Raw genomic sequence first — 6000 nt, 5'->3', positions numbered from 1 at the left:
GGTGGCTGCTGTAACAAATTATCACAAATTTGGTGGCTGAAACCAACCCACAATATTTGATATAGTTTGGATTTGTGTCCCTACCCAAATCCCATGTCAAGTTGTAATCCTCAATATTGAAGGTGGGACCTGGTGGGAGGTGATTGGATCATGGGGGGATTTCCCTCTTTGGCGCTGTTCTCATGATCGAGTTCTCACGAGATCTGGTTGTTTGGAGGTATGTGACACCTACCTGCTGTCTCTCTTCCTCCTGCTCCAGTCGTGTGAAGATGGTTGCTCCGCCTTTGCCTTCCGTCTTGAGTAAAAGCTCTCTGAGGCCTCCTCAGCCATGCTGCCTGTACAGCCTGTGGAACCATGAGCCGCTAAACCTCTTTTCTTTGTAAATTACCCAGTCTCAGGTATGTCTTTACAGCAGTGTGAGAATGAACCAACACAATATTGTTGAGCCTTAAAAAGGAATAACATCTTGATACGTGCCGTCACGTGGATCAACTTTGAAAATTATGCTTAGTCAAGCCAGAGACCAAAGGACAAATATTGTATGATTCCACTTACAGGAGGTACCTAGAATAGGCAAACATAGAGACAGAAAGTAGAACAGAGGTTACCAAGGGTTGGGGGAAAGAGGGAGTTATTGTTTCACGGGTACAGAGATTTTGTTGGGGATGATGAAAATCTTTCAGGTATAGATAGTGGTGATGGTTACCCAATATCATTGTGAATATATTTAATGCCACTGGAGTGCACACTTGACAAATGGTTTAAATGATAAATATTATGTCATATATATTTTACCACAATAAAAGTAATGACAAAAACATACACATTTATTGTCTCTAAGTTCTGGAGGTGAGAATCCTGAAATCAGTGTCGCCAGACCAAAGTCAAGGTGTCACCAGGACCACACATCCTCCAGAGGACCCCATCCACTTCCTTGCCTTTTCCAGTTCTTGCATTCTGTAGTCCCTTTCTCTATCTTCAAAGTCATCCATGTAGTGTCTTCCTTTGTTTTTTTTTTTGTTGTTGTTGTTGTTGTTGTTTTTGTTTTGCTTTTCTGAGACAGGGTCTCACTGCATCACCCAGGCTGGGAGTGCAGTGCAATCACAGCTCGTTGCAGCCTCAATCTCCCACCTCAGCCTCCAAAGAAGCTGGAACCACAGGCATGTACCACCATGCCTGGCTAATTTTTAAACTTTTGGTACAGACAGGGTCTCTCTATCTTACCAAGGCTGGTCTTAAACTCCTGGGCTCAAGTGATCCTCCCACCTTGGCCTCCCCAAGTATTGGGATTACAGGCACGAGCTACCATGCCTGGCCTTCCTTCTGTCTTCACATTGCCTTCTTTGTAGTAAGATCTCCCTCTTCCTCCCTCTTATAAGAATAGTAGTGATTACAGGACAGGCAGCCTGTATCCCAGCACTTTGGGAGGCTGATGTGGACAGATCACTTGAGGTCAGGAGTTCAAGCCCAGCCTGACCAACATGGAGAAGCCCTGTCTCTATTAAAAATACAAAATTAGCTAAGCATGGTGACACACACCTGTAATCCCAGCTACTCGGGAGGCTGAGGCAGGAGAATCGCTTGAACCTGGAAGGTGGAGGTTGTGGTGAGCTGAGATTGCACCATTGCACTCCAGCCTGGGCAACAAGAGCAAAACTCCGTCTCAGAAAAAAAAAAGAAAAAGAAAAAAAAATGGTAGTGATTACATTCAGGGCCCACAGGGATAATCCAGGATAATTACCTCATCTCAAAGTCTTTACTTTAATCATATACGCAAAATTCCTTTTGCTATATAACATAACATTTATATGTTCCAGGGGCTAACACATGGATATCGCTGGCAACTATTATTCAGCCTAACACACCTCACTTCCAATCCACCAACAGATACTGTTGATTATACTTTCAAAACATATTTCAAATCTGCGTACTTGTCTTCGCCTTTACTGTCATTACTCTCAGGGCAATATCACCACCTCCCCCATGGGCATTTTCAACACCTTCCTAATGTAACTCTCCAGCTTTGCCTTTGCCTGCAAGCCACACAGCAACAAGAGTGTCTCAAACATAGCAGGCTCTTTCTTCCTATTGCCTGGAACATTATTCCCATGGCCCTGTGCATGACAGCTCCCTCTCATCCTCAGGTCTCAGTTGAAATGAAGCCACCCTTCTTGATGACCATCTCCACTCTCCTTTCCAATTCCTTTATGTCACATCACCCCGTTTATTTCCTTTATAACTCTAATTGCAATCTATAATTATCTACTATGCACCCACAGAAATTAAAATATTTTAAAAAAATAAATAAAAATTTAAAAATCCATAAAGACCTTGTTCATTTATTTGCATATTGTCTGTGTTCCCCAACAGAATGGAAGCTCCTTGAGAGGAGGGACTATGCCTGTTCTGGCATTTAGAACAGTATCTAGTGCTGAGTGGCATTCAACGTGATGAGTGAATGAATGAATGAACCAATGAATGTGACACTGTAATCAAGGCCTGTGTCAATCCAGATAAACAGATTATGCTGTGGTAACAAGCAACATAAAACCACAAAGGTTTATTTCTCATACTATCTATGCAATGTGATCAGCCCTGGAGGAGCTCGGGTATTCCTAGGGATCTGGGCTGATGGAGCAGCCACCATCAGATAGTGGCAACTGGCATGCCAGTGAGGAAGAAAGAGCTCTGGAGGGCCTCATACTAGCAATTGGATGGCATTGTCTGGAAGTGACACACATCACTTCCTGTTGCAAATCATTGGCCAGAACAAAACGTGGAAACATGGCCCCACCCAACCGCAAAGGGCCAGGCAGTACAATCCTACCAGTAGCCAAAAGAGGCAAAACCTGAACTAGATGGCCAATAGCCCTGATGACTACCACAGAGCCTTTCACAAAATGACCCCAAATAACCTTTCCAATCTCTCCTCCCTACTCTCCTCCTCTATGGCCCCTACCATCCTCCCACCCTTCCACCATATTGAACTACCTATTTGCTCAACACACCACGCCTTGTCAAGCCTCCATTTCTTTCACATACTGGGCCATCTGCCTGGGATGCTCTTAAAAGATAACCATTATTCTGACCATTGATTCAGAACGGAAATTCCCTCTGCCTGGGATGCTGTTAAGAGGTAACCATTATTCTGACCATTGATTAGTTTTGCCTGTTCTTGAATTTCATAAAAATAAACCCATATAGTATGTACTCTTCTGTGTTTGGCTAAGAGATTCATCTGTGTTGTTAAGCATGGCATAGTTCATTCTTTTTTGTGGCTGTATAGTAACCCGTTGTATGAGTATACCATGATTTATGTATCAGTTTTTCTATTGATAGCCTTTTGGGTTGTTTCCATTTTGGAGCATTTATAAAGTTGCTATAAATATTCTTTTGGTGGCTATACACACTCATTTCTCTTGAGTATAAACCCAGGAGTGTAATTTCTGAGTAATAGGGTAGACATATGCCTAGCATTCATAGATACTGCCAAGAAGTTTTCCAAAGTAGCTATACCATTTGACATTCCCACCAGCAGCATATGAGTTCTAGCCAGACATCATTTAAGCCCAGGAGTTTGAGCTTAGCCTGGACAACACAGTGAGACCCCACCTCAAAAAAAGTTACATTTGCTCCACATCCTTGGCAACACTTGATATTGTCAATCTTTTGAATTTTGGCCATTCTGGTGGGTGTACTATAGTATCTCATTGTGGCTTAAATTTGCATTTCAGTGGCAAATAATGATGTTGAGCATATGCTCCTATACTTATTGAACAGCATGCATTTTTTCATTCAACAAAATGTTACTGAGCGTCCACAATGCATCTGCACATTTCTATAGCAATGGGGAATAAATAACACTCGAGCTCCACAAGATTCCAAATCATTGCTTTGTTTGTCAAGCACTTCTATTTTTGAAAGAATTTTCGTTAATATATTGGAAATCTAAATAAATGCACAGACAAACCCTGACTGCTCTTCTGAAGAAAATTCCAAATAAGGAAATGTAACTGATCAGAAATAGGAAAAGGAGAGGGCACAGTCACACTCATTCATTCAGCAAATCTGTCTCTCTCTCTCTCCTTTTTTTTTTTTTTTTTTTTTTGTGAGACGGAGTTTTGCTCTTGTTGTCCAGGCTGGAATGCAACCGTGCAATCTCAGCTCACTGCAACCTCCACCTCCTGGGTTCAAGCGATTCTCCTGCCTCAGCCTCCTGAGTAGCTGGGATTACAGGCGTGTGCCACCACACCCAGCCAATTTTTTGTATTTTAGTAGAGATGAGGTTTCACCATGCTGGCCAGGCTCGTCTCCAACTCCTGACCTCAGGTGATCTACCCGCCTCGGCCTCCCAAAGTGCTAGGATTACAGGTGTGAGCCACCGTGCCCAGCCCAGTAAATCTCTCTTAAGCATCTATTGTGTGCAGTTGCTGCCAGATACTCAGATGCAGCAGTGAACAAGCTAGACATAATTCCTGGATGAACGGAGTTCACAGTTCAACTTTTTGTGATGTGATAGTGTGCTCACATTGTGCATGGTTTCTTTCTGTCTTCCATCCCTTCTAGGCTGGGAACTGCATGAGGGAAGGGTCCAAGCCTTGTTCATCTCTCAGCCCCCGTGTTATATACTGAGCACTGGGTCATGCACTAGCATGGTCTCAAGATACATGTGCTGAACTGCTAAGCCAATTCATTTACTTTACAGATGAAAAATATGAGATACACAGAAGCTTAAGAACACAGACACTGTACCCAGAAAGACGGTAGTGGTGTTGGAATGAGAATCCAGCGTCTTGTGTCCCAGTTAAGGTCCTTTTCCCTTAGTATGCTGCCTCTGGCTGTGGTAAATTCCAGAATATAATTTGTAAATTTTCCTATCCACTGTCCCATCCCACTTCCTAAAGTCACATGCAAAATAAAGTGGCAGGTTAGAGTCTGACCTTGCATTTCTGTTCAAATCTTTTCCACTATGGATTTTAAAAGGATCTCAAATGGTATCTTCTAAAATTCTAAGCATTTTATCAATCCTCTTGCTGAAATCTGACTTGGTGAGTGACACTTCAAAAAGAAAATAAACATGAGTCTCAACCCATTGCTACCTTATTTCCTCCAGATCGTTTCCTCACAGGCAGGTCAGCCACGTCAGTGAGCCCACTCAGGTATCTTGGTTTCCACCACTTGGAAGCCTCTTTTCTACATTCCATTTCGGGAGAGCTGGCTCTTCCCGGAGACTCGACAACCTGGTACCGTCTCCTCCCACAATCAGCCTCCCATTCTTCTGGCTTATCTCTGGTGTCAGAGAAGAATGTAATCTTTAGGCTTGTACATTCTGACTCCCATATTTTGGGGAAGACCCCTCAGCGTAGCTGACTGGCAGCTGGAGGGCAGGGCAGGGGCAGCTGGCCAAGCAGTCACCTGTCACCTGGGCCAGCCCTCATCACCCCATCGCAGGCTGCAAGAGGTGTAAAGAGAGCTGGACAGGACCCACTTAGAAGATACCAATTCTGGGTCTCTGGGGCAGTCTGTATGGGGAGTATTCCCAGAGTCCTGGAGGTAAAATGGGAACAGCTGGAGTCAGAGCCCCTGAAACTGCTCAGCGGCTTGATGCTTACCAGGTGTGTTTACTTAGCCATACCTCCAGGGAAAGACTCACATTGCTAATATCAGGGCAGGTGAGACCTGGTCAGCTGTGCAATAAGCCCAGAACCGGAGTGAAACCGTGAGAATTAGATCACCCTTCCTTTTCACTGGGTAATTAGGAACTCAACACTGTGTAACCTCAGACAAGCCAATTTCTCTCTCTGGGGCTCAGTTTTCTCCTAAAATGGACAAGGAGGGCTGGGACCAGACACGTTCTAAAGTTCCTTCTAAGGCCAAAGATCCATGACTCTGATTTTTATCTAAATCCATAAAAGTGTGGCCAAGTATATAATTACTGGCTCTTTTTTCTCCCTGCTGCTATAGTTTTACTGTCTAACCTTGTAATCTTCTTCCAACAGA

The sequence above is a fragment of the Nomascus leucogenys genome, chromosome 11, assembly GCF_006542625.1.
Source record: "Nomascus leucogenys isolate Asia chromosome 11, Asia_NLE_v1, whole genome shotgun sequence".
NCBI classification, from domain to species: Eukaryota; Metazoa; Chordata; class Mammalia; order Primates; family Hylobatidae; genus Nomascus; species Nomascus leucogenys.
Note: the sequence above shows the minus strand (reverse complement) of the source record.